Below are 17,264 nucleotides of genomic sequence, written 5' to 3' on the forward strand. Positions count from 1 at the left end.
TACGGAAACTTATACTGTCTATAGATCTACGAACATTGATTCGTGTATGAAATGACGCGACGCAGTAGTGACAAGAATACTGAAGGTTTATTGCTCCGCACTTGAGCTTTAGATAACTGAGAACCACGTGAGTAGTGACTCCCCACCGCGGCTGAAAACATCGTTTCTTGCTGACACCTGATAAGGAACTCGGAAGCGCAAGTGAGCTTTATCGACGACGCTGCAGTGAAGTTGTGTAATACCTTGATATCTGTATCAATACTTCGCTCATCGGGTATTTTGAGCGAAACTGCGACATTTTTTTTTGTTCTCTGGTTTTCCTGGCGTTTAGAAAAAACACGTAGGCTTTTTTGATATGCATGAAACTGTTGAGAAGTCCTTAGGTCTTACGCCTGTGGATGAACGCATGCTTAGTTAGAAACAGTGAAATCTGCATTTACAGTGACAGGCAGAACTTCAGGATCTGGCGTATGCAGCAGGCAAAGCGCCTCGCGCGATACGAAACTTGCGAGTAAGCCTCCAAGCGTCCATTGCCTAAGAGAGAAAGTGAGGTGAGAAATTTTTTTGCAAAATTGCAGAGATGTTAGTATAGCGTTGACTATTTTAGCCTGCTACTCTGCACAGGGAAAAGAGAAGGGAACGAAAATAGAGATATGAATGATAATTATGGGGACGTGGGGCGTGAATAAATAACCCGTGAGATGGACTTTTCCCAGTCGCGATTCAAAGCTTGCGTGGCGTAGGAATAAAAAAAACAGTGCGCGAAGTGCTCAGCAACTGTGTATATTTTTGGTACTTGGTGTGTCACGGTAGTACGCCTTCTGTAAGCTGTGATTGCCGATTTCAGAGAGAGAATTAGCCAGAGTCTCACGTTCGTGCACATGCAACTATGACATTTGGAGAATTGGCGCGTAGAAGCAGATCCATATAACGTTGGGGAAATGGCACACGCTATTCTAGCATGTCAGCAACGTTCGTATAACTTGGCTGGAGGCGATGCGACGCTCGAAATGACGTAGTAGAGTGGAGTCTGTCTAGGCGGCTGGTTAAGTCACCTTAGGCAGGGTTCATGGTTCAGAGCCATGCAGTTTGACCCCCATGCAGGTCTCGAAGTGTTGAGCTGATGGCATCTCATAGTAGGTGGGCCAGTAGCTTATTGTAGAGATGATCCAAAGGGGTTTGCAGGTATTACAACAACAGCAGGTCGTCCAAGCTCGTAGTTGTTAATCGTCGCTGGGTGAGCAGGTGAGGTACAAGAATGTTGTTCTGCCGAAACATTCTTAGGAGTGTTCTTTTTTTATATTTGCGGGATAACCGGCACTTCGGTTGCTCTCAGTCTCACCTTTAGTAAACGAAGCCAGTTATACCCGCTATGTTCTGTAAGCTCAGCGTAGTGAACCCTACGATCTGCAGCGTAGAATATTGCGCGTTTGAGTGCTCGCTTTACACATGACTTGTATGAGGTCGAACGATAAATCGAGACTCTTAACAAGTGCCTGCTTTGGTAAAACAGACAAACAGCCAGAGTACGGCTCCACGTGCATCTCAATCCAGCTGGTTTCGTCCTACGAATCTGCTCTCCAGAGCCTACAGATGTCCGACAACGCGAAACATGCCAAGCTCGAAGCTTCTCTCGCGGCAGAGATATAACCAGAAACTGCGAAGCCTTAAGTGTAGGATTCCCGTAGCAACGGTCCTGCCTTTTGCTGACGAGATTTCACGGCAGAGCGGTACCCAGCCGAGATGTCAGAACAATGTCTGCAAAAAAGGAGCAAAGTGCGGTAGGCAAAATGGCGCTAATCAAGAGTCGATTGTTCTGGTGCTTCAAAACTATAGATTACAAAACGCTCTCGCAAGTTCAAGAAACAAAAATCCGCTTGCTGAAAAAAAAAAGAACGCCAGAAAGGTGACGCAACAAGGTCAATATACTGCACTCTGGAAAAAAAATCACGATCATACAGGAGCACTTAGAAAACTGCGAGTCCTCCTTATACGCGCTGTCACCGCATTCGTTCAACTCCAGAAGCAGTACTGATTTTTATCCCGTCGGACGCCCCCGGGGCGTCAACTTCGCGCACGAGCGACCCGACATTGATAAATCGCAGTACCGCGTCGGAGATTGGAGCGAACGTCGCTGCAAACAAGCCGTTTTCCGGAGTACAGGACTGCGCAGTGTTTATCCAGAACGTATATAGGGTCTCTTCCTGCGATTATTTTTTGACGCGCCTCCGGAGTACCATCCGGAGGACTTACGTTCTCGGAACAAAAGACGGGAAGTCAACGGCGAACTCTGCTTTGCTTTACGGGGACAACAGTGAAGTAGTAGGTGTTGACGTGACGTCGTTTTATTTATTATTTAGGACAACACCTTCGCCGGTCGGAAATTGCGCAATACGATTCTCTTCTTCTGAGAAAAGTGAACAAATAACTCGTTTCAGGAGAAAAGAAAGATTGTGATTGTCTTGCTTTCGTTCATTTTTTACCTTGTAGCCTTAACTCTTTCTGTCTTTTACTTGATCAGGTTTAGGCGTTCCCTGTGTTTGCTTTGTCCCTTGCGGAAGTTTAGAAAGTGCGCTGTCTTTCAGGATTGAGAAGACGAGGTTTGTCCTCGGTTGCGTCACGCCGAGGCACGTCACCTAGCGGGGACTGGCAGCAAAAACATTAACCCAGCCTGAACGAAAACAAAAATTCTCGATTACCTGCGTTCTCGCTATTTCATAAGAAAGAGTGCGTACGAACATTACGGTAGCGCAGAAGCACACCGTACTGATAAGGTCAAGCTTTTCTGGAAGCCTTTGTGCGAGATAAAGACGGCCGGACCAGCACGACAACGTAGAAGGAAAAGGGCTCTATTTATACCAATGGAATCGCTGAAGCATCCGAGCGCCTTTGGCATTTCGTGTAGCTGCTGCTTCTAAGTTAACTATATCGACGCGCTTTAAGAACCAAATGCCGTGTCACCGGCACAAAGAAATGTGTAAATATTTTTTTTTCCTTATGAGGAACCGTTAGAAGAAAAACTTAGAAGTACACCTCTCTCCCCTTCATGCCTCATTACGCAATGCCAGCAAGAGTGAGTGAGTGAGTAGGTAAGTAAGTAAATAAGTAAGTAAGTAAGTAAGCAAGCAAGTAAGTGAGTGAGTAAGTAAATAAGTAAATAAGTAAGTAGGTAAGTAGGTAAGTAAGCAAGCAAGTAAGTGAGTGAGTAAGTAAATAAGTAAATAAGTAAGTAGGTAAGTAGGTAAGTAAGTAAGTAGGTAAGTAGGTAAGTAAGTAAGTAAGTAAGTAAGTAGGTAAGTAAGTAGGTAAGTAAGTAAGTAAGTAAGTAAGTAAGTGAGTGAGTGAGTGAGTGAGTGAGTGAGTGAGTGAGTGAGTGAGTGAGTGAGTGAGTGAGTGAGTGAGTGAGTGAGTGAGTGAGTGAGTGAGTGAGTGAGTGAGTGAGTGAGTGAGTGAGTGAGTGAGTGAGGGCTTTTATTTTCCATAAACAACATACATTTGAATATCGACAGGTCGTGAGGAGAAAAGCTGCGTCAGAAGCTTGACTAAGTCCTTAAGAAGGACTTAGTCTTTATGTCTTTATGTTATCTGAACAAAGAAGAATCGATTATAGATACTACGAATTTCTGGGAGCGAGGTGATGCTTCTTGGCTATTAAAAGCTAATTGTATAATGACTTGGAGTATAATGAGATTTGTTTGGGTCGAAATTTACCGCACCGTATAATTTCGTCACAGTTGTCGCGTAAAATGGATGACTGGGTTCCTAGTTTATTCAAAATTAAGTAAACGCTGTGTAAGAATGTAACTGTCCTGCACCTCTTTCTCTCAATAGTGAGCGCATACGTCAGCCTATTTTTGTCGCACTTTACGGGTAAATACGTTTGTTCCTGTTGAACTACACCTAATTGTTGCTACAATGCATTTGTCGCTACAAATGTATTCGAAAGACTCTCAGGTAACAGTCGTTGCCGCTCTCTCTTCCCACAAAGATATTGCCGAAAATAATTTCCACATGATACGTTTCGAATGGAAATGAGGATAGTGGGATATTGATTATGTCCGAATTGTGTTTACGCATTGTTAATTAAAGCTTCTTTTTTTGGCACTCGAGACACTGGCTGTTGCTGTCATTAATTTCTCTTTCTTGTGTAACCAATCCGCATTTCAGTGAGTTAGAATTGCTGAATGCGAACATCATGAAATCGAGGCATTAATTGCCGTGAGCGCGGATTGTATCAGTGCACATTTAAGACAACAGTGACGGTGTGACAAGGGCTCAAGTGCATCGAGCAAGCAACCTATAGGTACGCTCGACATAATGCGCAATAACTTTGTCACGAAACAAAGTCGAAATTAGCACGCCGAAATTGTCGTCACAGCTCTGAACGTCCTCACCACCGAAGAAGCGGAGCGACCCGTTTCTGCGACCAACGGCAGCAGCGTGGCGCTCGGACTGGCGACTCAAGCATAGCACGTCACATACGTGGAACATAAGTTGCTGCACAAATCGCACGTGACGTGACGTATAACCTGACGTCATCAAGTGTAGTAATGTGTGATAAAGAGAAAGCACGAGAGAACTTTAATGGCAGGAACGTAGAGAGGTCGGCCGGAGAAGACTGGCTCTGGTCTACTACTCCGCGATGGAGAAGAGATTTAGGGTGCAACGGATATAAGATGGGGAGGAGGAAGGAAGGGTCGGGGTACGGCGAAGCCGCTGATTGATGATGAGAGCCGACCGGCTTACTGTTTCTATGCGAAGCGTACGTGCACACTTCATAGCACACTAATTCTACGCGGGTAGAGATAGAGGTTACTGCAGTGTACGTGGGAGACAGTCTTTAGCTTGCAAAATTTTTGCAGCTGCTAGCGCCACAGGCGTATTTAAACCAGTGAGTGGCAGCCGCAGGGCGTCGATTACTTGTTGCAGCACGGCTTTGATGAGAAAATCCGATGGCGATTTTTCGGAGCACTATCGTTGCTCGAGCTGATATCCCCAGGCCCACGTCCGTGGCGGGAAAGGTGGCCATACATTAGTTTGCGGGCTTGCGCTGTTCGCCTAAAACAATGGCTCAAAAAGGTTCATCGACGCCATTTCAACTACTTTCGGCTACAGCGGTGGAAATGAAGTAAGGGAGCTTTTATCTAGGCCTACGGAATGCAGAGGTCAAGACGACGCGATCGCCTCCTCTGTTGCTGCAATGACGTTGCCGCCTCGTTGCGTGACGTACATGTTTTGCTCATTTGCTTCGGCATTTTTATCTCCTTTTTCTCTTCTGGACACCCCTTGGAATGGGCCTCGTGTTTTCCATCGCAATTCGAACTCTGCATTTCTTTTACTGTGCACAACTAAACGTTGCGGCTGCCTGCAAATCAGCTTCTGCCACCAACATGAAAGTCGTCGACCGCCATTGCTTCGTCCGCTCGAGAAGCTTGAAGCTTCTTTTCGAGGGAGACACGTTGCCTGACGTAACGAAGGTACTCCGTAAAAAGGCGTCGCAGGGGGCAGTAATCATGTCGTCATTTTTGAACTGTTGTTACATAAAGTACAGTTATAGCAAATTGCCAAACTTTCCATCCTATTAAGAGTGTAGTCTGTGCCTTCTTGTGCAGGTTGTTGGGGGCATTAATTATATAGGATGGACCGCACGGCAGGTGCTTATCGCATAGTGTTTCCTCATCATAATTTCTCAACCTCCTCCACTTTCTTGCTTCCCCCTTTCTCATTTGCCAGGTGCGGAGCACAAGGCCAGAGACACGCTGCCATGCAGCCATCCTCTTCGCTTTTTTTGCTTGTTTCATTAAACCTTCCGCACTATGGCTCCGACTAAAGCGGCCAGTACTCAGCGGTGCCTTATCGTCGGTAAAAGGGGGACACCCATACGACGAGCTGCGGCAACGCCACACTTCACTGGCGAGCGCTTCGAGTGGCCTCGGGAATGACAGGTCCTCGTTTTCGAGGGGCTTGGGAAATTGGATTCGGATGCGAGCGTCGGGCGGGGAGCGCTGGAGCTATTATTCGCCAATGCCGCACGACAAAGAATAAACAGCATATAAGAATAATAGCGAATAAGAAGCGTATAGTGTCACACACGGACACGAACGCGAACTGCCCGCAAAGGGGTTATCTGTGCCATATTAGTTTGGTGCAAGGGCGTCTTTTACCCCCCTCGAGGGCACGCGCATAAGATCAGTTTTATGCACTGAGGTAGACTCGGACGGGTTGGTTAATTGACCATCTGGAATAGTGACAGGCCACTGTATACAGAAACGACCTCGTCGTAAATTCACGTTTCGAGCTGGCACACCACGGATGTTATCACTCTTACAATGGGCTACCGTGAACTCAAATGTTTATGTTCTGTGCAGATGCTTCACGAGAACTAAACTACTCATAAGCGCCGTAGAATAACACCAATACCTAACCGCCAAACCAATCTGACCGCCTATATAGATTGGGAGGCAAAAGCTTGTGTACGAAAAGCATTATTCTATGGGAGCTTGTCTTGTCTGTCCTTCTCTGCCTATGTGTTAAGTTGCGCCCATCATTTAAGAGTTACGTTTTCACCAACGAGAGCAGCAATAAAAACTTCTGAAATACTTTAGTCTATTGTTTGTTCTTGGTGCGTTTGTCTTAGTTTGCCATCAAAGCGAACTCGAATATATTCGGAAAGCAAGCAACGTGATACATTTTACGAACTTCAACGTCCGAATTATGTCTGACGCCTACTGCCTGGAACGAATTGCGGAGAGATATGCATCAAGTATTTTCTCGGAGGGCGTGGCGTAAGTGCGGATCATTACGCCTTCCCTCGGCGCTGAACCACTAGGCTGCTACTCATGATGGTGATGGTTATGTGGTCATTATGTTTAGCGCCACGCTCAATAGCTGTAATCAAATACGTTGCAGTGGGTATATTGCTGGATAGAACTATTTTGTTCGGCGTAATATTGCTTCTTCACTGCGTTAACGTCACTTTTACGTGGTGATTTTTTACACATTGGTTAAGTCGCGTGACAGACAGGCGAAGTACGGGCCGCCTAAAGAACTTTGACTAATAGCGCGGGGCTCATGACAAAAGAGGCGTAATATCGTAGCTTTTCTTCTTTTGTTTGACATAATCATGCATAACCCGCGTGTACATGTATCAAATAGGGCTATCTTGCGGATTTCGTGACTTCGCCTGAAAGACAGGCGAAGTGAGGGTGGCCACAAGAAATTTTGGACCAATCGCAGAGGGCAAGTGGCAGAAATGAATTAGAAAGAGATTGAAATAGCTTTACCTTATAGTGCCCCCTACAATCAACCGTAGGGTCGTCTCCTTGATAAGACTTAGGCAGGGGCCTGCTACCAGTGATGACAATGTCACAGTTTGGTCAAGACTTTCGCAGCAAAGGAAAACTTAATTTTACTGCCGAAATATCAATCTGACTTTCCTTGCACTGAAATTTACAAATACACGACTGACAATTTCTACTCACCATAATACGCTACCGAGCATGCAGTTGCATCGCGCTTTACCCACATACACACTGCGCAGGAATGATGAGGGTATAATTAACTCCAACGCGACTTGCTATACGTACTCACGTGGACAGCAGGTTTGTGCTCGTGCCAGCACTGCAAACATGAACACGCGCCTACATCACAGCTATTTTAATGCACGTAACCTACATGTAGCAGAGTGTACATGTACACTTGCTACGCAGATTTATGCTCGCACAAAACACGGCATGAATTCACAAAAAACGGCACACATATACTAGCGCATGTACCTGCAAACAACGACACGGCCGGATATGCATGCGCCATTTTGCGGGATAGCTGACTGGTTGTTCACTACGCAGGGCAGCTTCCACCCGTGTTCCCTCCGTTCTCCTGTAAATCCCGCGTTCCAACTGGCTTGAAACAAGCACAAGAACAGGAGAAGCGCGACACAGGACGAGCGAGTAAAGAGCGTAGGACAGAGCACTGTCTTGCATAAAATATCTAAACAAGCGATGCTTACTTGTTTATTTTTTTTAAGCGACGAATATTCGCAGGACGAGGACTTTTCTTTCTTTAGCACGAGATAGAATTTCGGGCTGCCGACCTTGCGCCGACCGCAGATCTCTCAGTGTGATAGGGGTTTAATGGCTTCTAGTTTTTCCACCGGCCAGCACACTGACGTTTAAGGCTGTAAAAAATGTATTTTCTGTACGACCGCGAGCTCAAACCACAGCTGCGATAAGAGGGCTCAAGCATTCTTTACATCGCTGAACATAGGATTTACCGCGTGAAGCATTGTTGAAAAAAAAATTCAACATACTAACCTAGATAGAAAGACTATCCTGAAGCGTTCGCTCTTCAATATATGGAGCTCCTTATCTCTGCTATACCACGTATCACTCTTAATCTTGTTGTGAAGTTAAGAAAGTAGCACGTAGTTGCAAAAAAATTTAAATTATGGGGTTTTACGCGCCAATACCACTTTCTGATTATGATGCACGTCGTAGCGGAGGACTCTGGAAATTTCGACCACTTGGGGTTCTTTAACATGCACCTAAATCTAAGTACACGGGTGTTTTCGCATTTCACCCCCATCGAAATGCGGCCGCCGTGGCCGGGATTCGATCCCGCGACCTCGTGCTCACCAGCCCAACACCATAGCCACTGAGCAACCACGGCGGGTCCACGTAGTTTCAAATCATCATCATCAACATCATCATCATCATCATCATCCTGGTTTCGCCCACTGCCGGGCAAAGGCCTCTCCCATACTTCGCCAACTACCCCGGTCATGTACTAATTGTGGCCATGTTGTCCCTGCAAACTTCTTAATCTCATCCGCCCAGCTAACTTTCTGCCGCCCTCTGCTACGCTTGCCTTCCCTTAGAATCCATTCCGTAACTCTTAATGACCATCGGTTATCTTCCCTCCTCATTACGTGTCCTGCCCACGTCCCCCATTTCTTTTTCTTGATTTCAACTAAGATATCATTAACTCGCGTTTGTTCCCTCACCGAATCTGCCCTTTTCTTATCCCTTAACGTTACACCTATCATTCTTCTTTCCATGGCTCGTTGCGTCGTCCTCAATTTAAGTAGAACCCTTTTCTTAATCGTCCAGGTTTCTGCCCCGTACGTGAGTACTGGTAAGACACAGCTGTTATAAACTTTTCTTTTGAAGGATAATGGCAACCTGCTGTTCATGATCTGAGAATGCCTGCCAAACGCGCCCCCGCCCATTCTTATTCTTCTGATTATTTCAGTCTCATGATCCGGATCCGCACTCACTACCTGTCCTAAGCAGATGTATTCCCTTACCACTTCCAGTGTCTCACTACCTATCGTAAACTGCCGTTCTCTTCCGAAACTCAAACATTACTTTAGTTTTCCGCAGATTAACTTTTAGACCCACCCTTCGGCTTTGCCTCTCCAGGTCAGTGAGCATGCATTGCAGTTGGGCCCCTGAGTTACTAAGCAAGGCAATATCATCAGCGAATCGCAAGTTACTAAGGTACTCTCCATTAACTCTTATCCCCAATTCTTCCCAATCCAGGTCTCTGAATACCTCCTGTAAACACGCTGTGAATAGCATTGGAGAAATCGTATCTCTCTGCCTGACGCCGTTCTTTATTGGAATTTTGTTACTTTCCTTATGGAGGACTACGGTGGCTGTGGAGCCGCTATAGATATCTTTCAGTATATTTACATACGGCTCATCTACACTCTGATTCCGCAATGCCTCCATGACTGCTGAGGTTTCGACTGAATCAAACGCTTTCTCGTAATCAATGAAAGCTATATATAAGGGTTGGTTACATTCCGCAAATTTTTCTATCACCTGATTGATAGTATGAATGTGGTGTATTGTTGAGTAGCCTTTACGGAATCCTGCCTGTTCCTTTGGTTGACCGAAGTCTAAGGTGTTCCTGATTCTATTTGCAACTACTTTAGTAAATACTTTGTAGGCAACGGACAGTAAGCTGATCGGTCTATAATTTCTCAAGTCCCTGGGGTCTCCTTTCTTATGGATTAGGATTATGTTAGCGTTTTTCCAAGATTTCGGAACGCTCGAAGTCATGAGGCATTGCGTATACAGGATGGCCAGTTTCTCCAGAACAATCTGCCCACCATCCTTCAACAAATCTGCTGTTACCTGATCCTCCCCGGCTGCCAAGGCTTTCTTTACTTCTTGCGACGTTACCTGTGGGATTTCGAATTCCTCTAGACTATTCTCTCTTCCATTATTGTCGTGGGTGCCACTGGTACTGTATAAATCTCTATATAACTCCTCAGCCACTTGAACTATCTCATCCATATTAGTAATGATATTGCCGGCTTTGTCCCTTAACGCATACACCTGATTCTTGCCAATTGCTAGTTTCTTCTTCACTGCTTTTAGGCTTCCTCCGTTCCTGAGAGCATGTTCCATTATATCCATATTATACTTCCTTATCTCAGCTGTCTTACGCTTGTTGATTAACTTCGAAAGTTCTGCCACTTCTATTCCAGCTTTCTGAAAATATGCTCCACTTACTATGCGGTATCTATACGAAGCCCAGATAAGTAAGAGATACATATGCACAATTACATTCAACCTACTGTAACCTGCTCAAGCGTCGCCGAAACTTGCGACACTATTATTCGACCGCGATATCCAATAAAATTTATTTTATGCATTTTCCGGGCCGTCTGCTGCAGATTTCATCATGTCTGTTCGGCGCAAGAAAGGAAGAAGAAGAAATGTTGCTATAGATTGAGCCATCATATGCGTACACCAACTATTCTCTTTTGTCCTTTAAAGACGAGGGCGCGAAATATTTTGCTGTATAGCATTGCAGGTTGCGACTTCTTCGTGATTCGGGATAAACGCCTTCACCAGTCAAAGTATACAAGGAAGAAGAAATTTCAGTGGCAGAAAGGCAGCTACTAATAGAAGGATGAAGATACACAAGCTGCACTGAACTAACGTTCCCATTCTCGATGGCAAATTAGGTTACCGAAAGCCATATTCAAGATCACGATGATGATAATTCGTTAAAGGTGATCAGCGTCTATTAAGAAATATATTTGCACTGACTTACGTGCCGTGGTTGCTTAGTGGCTATGGTGTTGCGCTGCTAAGAACGAGGTCACGGGGTCGAATCCAGGCCACGGCGGCCGCATTTCAATGAGGGCGAAATGAAAGAACACCCGTGTACTTAGACCTAGGGACACCTGAAAGAACCTCAGGCCATCAGGGGCAATCCGGGAGTCCTCCACTACGGCGTGCCTCATTATTAAATGGTGGTTGTCGCACGTAAAAACGTATAATTTAATTTTTTTTCATTGCATAGAAAGATTTGGTGATGACAACTCCTGAAACGAGGCTTCCAAACAAAGCGTAAGAGAATATCGTGTCGTGCGAAACGTGACCCAGGTGATCAAGTGAAAAAAAATATTTTCGCTACATGACGCTCCACTCGCTATTGTCTTCAGTTTCCACCGTGTGCACCTAAGAGCTGCTCAATTATTCCTACTGAGCCTACGAACCAAGACTACTTCCCATTAACGAAAAATAAGAATAAACGTGCAATGGGTATGCGGGTCACACCTGGTCCCTAGTATAAGTACGTCGAGGCCCTGCAAAACTCACTTCATCCATCGCTGAACAAGATTTATCTTCCCGAAGTTTACTAAGCTCTCACACCTAGTCGACTGCAGTAAATGATTAATAGTCCTGTCCAACGCGGCCCTTTCGGTAATCGGAAGGTGGCGTTGGCTGAACGAGTGAACTTAGATCGAGGCTTTGAAGCAGGTTGACCCCCTGTGACGGAATTCCCGTGATCCCAACCACGGGCCAGTTAAGCCCATGATTACCGGCTCGGCAATTTTGGCCTGGCTATGCTTTGAACGAACACTAGAGCTGAGACGAAGACGTCCTAATGCAGCGTGACTATGGATCCGAACATTTAATCACGAAACCTCTTTTCTTTTTTTAGTTTGGGGGCGCAGGCTGGTTTTAAAATACGGTATATAGTCTGTGCAATAACGTAATATGGGGGAATTTTTTTTCTCCAATATTTGAAGGCGCGTCATTTATATCATGAAAGAGAGACTGCATATTATAAATGCTTTGGTAATGTCTTCGTGTTATGACCCTCTGGTTACGGAGATATTGAATAGAACCGTTCATCTTGTGAAATCATTAAACACCAACATTGTCATTCTTTTTTGTTCGTTTTTGTCATTAACTAGACGTGTATAAAAGTTTGTAGCTACAGTGACGTTTCAGAAATTGCAAGAACTGTGCTCCCACGTCGGCTTTAACTTTAAGTGGTCCGTGGTGCGGAGGTCATGTATAAATGGTTTAAGTTTGTGTCATAGTTGACGCTGTCTTCACCTTGTTTCGAATATCGAATAATACAATGATCAAGCTGTTCGGCGACACGACTTGTCTTAAGAGTTTTCTTAAAAAAAAAAGGTGCTAAAGACGAAGGAACGCATACGACAGGGCTGGCTTTATGTACGAAGGACTGGCGTATGCGTCCCTTCGTCTTCGCCTTCGTCTTTAGCGCTTTTTTATGAAAACTGTCAAGATGAACCAACTCGGCCGAATCAAGGTGTAGGACTTGTCTTAGCCACGGCCGTCAATTACTTGCTCTTTGAGACGTTGGCAACGAACTAAGCGCACAATAGCGGATAAAAAAAAAGTGATATATTGCATTCTGGGTCCTCTGAGCTGAACTGCGCAGAAGTTTGATACCGCGTTGCGCCAGACCCCTACTCCATATGTTAATATCCTCCTGAACACTGGCTGGCTCGCGTTATTCGTACCACATAGCGTACCGATCGTGCTAACAACTTGCATATTCAATGAGGATAGCTATAGGGACTTGTTGGTACGGCATATATTATTTTGTTGTAGCGCAAGCTGAACGAGGACAACAGAAAGGCACATCTGGCACATACAACGCTAACTTTTAACAATAGATTTATTTCCAGTTCTCATCGCTCTGTATACGCCCTGGAAATGTCAGACAACACGCGTAAAATTACGGTAAAGATGAACAAAAAAGAAACAGGAACTCACAGGCAACACATTTTTGCCTGACAGATTCACAGACATGTACGCGTTCAACGCGAACAAATATAATCGAGCTCTGCTGAGGATAATGAAATAGAAGGTTTACTGACGCATGCGTCACCAAAGCTTGATATGTGTCTAGCTTCTATTATCAAGCGCGTCATCTCACGCCTGCTTCTACTCATGATGGCTGTTTCTTTAATTCTGGGTTTGCATTTGCATCTCTGGCAATGGATGACAAGAAAGCCGTGCTAGACACATAACATTTCCTGACGCACGCGTCAGTAAACCTATAGCTTCCATTTCATTATCCTCAAAAGACCTCGAGATTCTTTGTTCGCGTTGAACGCGTACATGTCTGAATCAGTGAGGCAAAAAAGTGCTGTATACACGCGTAGTGCGACGTTTCAAGGATGTATGTATAGCGACGAGAACTGGAAATAAATCTATTGTCGAAAGTTAGCGCTGTGTGTGTCAGATGTGCCTTTCTATTGTCCCTGTTCAGCTTGCGCTACAACAAAATAAGATTTGCATATTCCAACAATGTATCCCGAAAAAGAAAACTGTATTGCATAAACTGGTACGTGAAGATACGCTCGCGATCGTGAAAGCAACTTTTGTGAGTACTCGTGAGGCATATGAAAGTGAAAAGCGCGGCACGCTACGGCGGGCTTAAAATCTATGGGCACTTTGCTGAGCTAAACTGCGACAAGCGAAAGCCTATCCATGACTGCCTCTGTTTCTGTTGTCTGAACTGTTCTGCGAACGGACGCCGCCGTGGCCGCTAGCAAGGGTTGCAATCACAGCCACATTGCTGCAAGGTTTGTCGCGGATGTGCGCGCATCCCTACGCGCATGTCCGCGCTCTCCCACTCGCCCACTTGCACAGCGCTACTGGCATGGCCCCTCCTCTCCTTGCTCCCCTTGCTCGCCGCTTTCCTGCGTCCACCACGGACGGCGCCCGGACACTCATGAGCCACTAAAGGCTTACGCCTTAAAATGTATGGACACTTTGCTGAGCTAAACTGCGATAGGCGAAAGCCTATCTATGACTGCCTCTGTTGGTGTTGTCTGAACTGCTCTGCTTGATTGAAATGCACTGTGATGTTGAGTAAATGATTTATTGGCTGATTCAGCTGGTACTTGTTCTTTTGCCTGATTCGTTTAGTAGTTGCTCTTCTGTGAATACGGTCTCTGCTTGAATTTTGTCGCCGGAAAAAATGTCTTCTTGACGCTCGTAACCGGTGACGCTTTGATGCTTTTCTGGATCGATGTCCACGATCGGTACCTTATGATTTGTGAAGTGACACGAAATGTAATCTAAATCTCTTGTGGTGGCGTATGTTTCGAAGACTAAGTGTAGACAGCTGCCGTGTTGGGTTGTAGCCTTGTCTCTTGGCGTCACCAACTTTAGCGCTAGGGAGACTCGCAGATGAGGTCGAGGCAGTCGAGGTGGTTTGGTTGCGTAGACGCAGCCGTTGCTCGCTGAGAAATTTGGAATCTTGGGTTCCTGTAACAATTGGAGACATGTAGGGCATACACTAAATGCCGTAATGACTCTTTCAGGGAAATGTTCTCTCAGAAGTTCACAGCTATGTTGTGGCGCCTTAGGCAAGTCGTTGCTAAGCCACAGGCTATCACATACAGAGCATGTAGCACCAAACGCGATCTGGAAGAAATGCTTGTTGAAGCAGTTGGTCGCTGCAGCAAACTGCAGTCCCGAACACAGGGTCTTTATGGGATAGGGGCGCTTTGGAACGGGTGCCTCTCTTTCCAATGATGTACTTGGTTGTGGTTCCGATGCCAACCATTGTTGTCGCTTGCGTTCTGCCTCTTTAGCACTCGTTCCGGGAGACGTGTTGAGTCGCTTTAGGCGCTTTCTCTCGTTGATCTTTAATCTTCTGGTGTTGGGAGAATCTGGGAGCTGGCATTTCTCCCTTAAAGTGCCTTGTTGTTGTTGCTGTTGTTGCTGGAGCTTGTTCCGAAGGCGTTGTTGTAGCTTGCGTTTTGCCTGTTTAGCCTTCTTCCCAGAAGACCGGTTGAGTCGCTTCAGTCGCATCCTTTCATTGGCTTTCACCCTTGTTGTTTTGGGAGACTCTGGAAGACGGTGTTCCATTGCACTCGAATGTTGTAGCTGAGCCTGCCGCGACTTGCGCTTTACTTCGGCGGTTCGAGCGCACTTGGTTGCTGGAGAAACGGGAGCGCGCTTCGGACGACTGACTCGGCTAGCGAGGAGCATCTGCCGGCGCAGTTTCGGAGCGCAAAGGTGGCGCCATCTACTAGGCGCATGCGCAGCACGTGCGCGACTCCGATGACGTCACGAGCGCCCCCTAGCGGAGTGTGACGTGTTCTGCGAACGGACGCCGCCGTGGCCGCAAACATGAGCCATTTAAGGCTGTCGCCTTAATATGGGCACTTTGCTGAGCTAAACTGCGATGGGCGAATGCCTATCTATGACCCCCTCTGTTGCTGTTGTCTGAACTGTTCTGCAAACGGACGCCGCCGTGACCGCGAGCATGGGATGCGATCACAGCCATATGGCTGCAAGGTTTGTCGCCGATGTGCGCGCACCCCCACGCGCATCTCCGCACTCTCCCTTTCCTGTTAATTGTGTATATGTGTTCAAAACAAATCATATGTACGTGTACACTGATAAATGTGCGTTTGTGCTATACATTGCATTCATGCAAAAATGAACCTGAGCATATCCAAGCGACGGTAAAAAATACAGCGACGTCTCATTTGCATATTTTTAAGTCTGGGTGCATGAAAGCTCGGACACCCTGAATATACACGTGCATTCATGCCCCTGTAAGGTATCTATAACGGCAACGCGTCGAAGAGGTCTAATTCACTAATGAACGAAATAAGCACGCCGATCACTGGCGCCGTCTTTGTCCCTTATTGCGAATAGTCTGCATCCCCTTTTAAAAAAACTTTTCCTTCTGTTTTGTGCTTTATTATCAAGAAACCGAGGCTCGAAATTTCAAGCGATACAATACTTTTATAAGTGCACGTTACCATTATTATTTAGGAATCACTTATTAATGACTGAGAAAAATAGACTAGAAATATATTGCTGACAGATTTGATTAACTTGTGGCCAAATGTTCCCGCGATGAGCAACCGAATACTGTGTCCACGCGCACTCATAGGTTTACAATAGGTGAGGTTTTGGTCTATGAATAAGCCGGTTGAAGACAAGGGCCGGTTCTACAATCTTCCATAAGGCGGTGTCGTAGCTTCGTGCTAATCTGGATCCATTAGGCCGCAAGCTATGTATATATATATATATATATATATATATATATATATATATATAGAGAGAGAGAGAGAGAGAGAGAGAGAGAATGCTGTGCATTAAATTTCCAGTTGTGGGGCTTCAGAATCACCGAGCGGAGAACAGGTCAGTAAACAAAGCCTCACAGGCTGCGCTCTAGATGTCGAAATTTTTTGCCCGTCGTTCGGTGAGGTTGCCTTGCTTGGAAGACACATAAAAAATTCCCAAGGCACGCTAAAATTACCGTCACATGTCTTCCTACTTTACTTGCCGCTTGTCTTGTAGCGCACATAGAGGCATGCGGCGAGCGGGAAAAGCAAGCGTATTTACCTCAGGCAAAAGGGTATTAGCTTGTTTTCCACCGTCAAACTCCTGCATTGCCTTTGTTTTTGTGGGTTTGGTTGTCGAGCCAGAGTGTTTGTGGGGAGGGGGGGGGGGGGACGCCTTACGTTACCATCCAGGACGCTGACCTCGGGGAACAGCCGTAATTCCTGTCTGCATGACACTAAGAACAAAATCTCTCAGGGGCGAAGAGAAATCGCACGCAGTGCTTTGAGCCCCCCATCACCGGATCAGCAACATTAATCTTCTCAACCGCAGACGACGGTGCAACGTCCTCGCGTTGCGACAGCAGTGATGGCGGTCACGTGGTGTGTGCCTCTAAGATTGTAAACATTACACGGCCGTACTGGTTGATCCTGTAGTAAAGAACATGTTTTTTTTTCATTTGTTGTCACAAACTAACCTTTAGCGGAGCGAAACTGCGAGCGTAGCATGTAATAAAGAACAAGTATATACGCAACTGAACAGGCAGTTACAAAGAAGCACAATAATATTTGTTACTTTAACTCGCTGACGGCCAGTATGCCGCCTTATGCAGGTTTATGAAGACGACCCACTATAAAGCACGACGGCGGTGGTTAGGATTAAGTAAAC

At 45.9% G+C, this 17,264-nt stretch overlaps 1 protein-coding gene across 1 annotated transcript in view; it reads left to right on the forward strand.

Annotated features, from left to right (window-relative positions):
• Nucleotides 1-17,264, forward strand: part of LOC142557204 (orexin receptor type 2-like) — a 103,046-nt gene that overhangs the window by 68,652 nt on the left and 17,130 nt on the right. The gene's annotated exons all lie outside the window — the stretch shown is intronic.

The sequence above is a fragment of the Dermacentor variabilis genome, chromosome 9, assembly GCF_050947875.1.
Source record: "Dermacentor variabilis isolate Ectoservices chromosome 9, ASM5094787v1, whole genome shotgun sequence".
NCBI classification, from domain to species: domain Eukaryota; kingdom Metazoa; phylum Arthropoda; class Arachnida; order Ixodida; family Ixodidae; genus Dermacentor; species Dermacentor variabilis.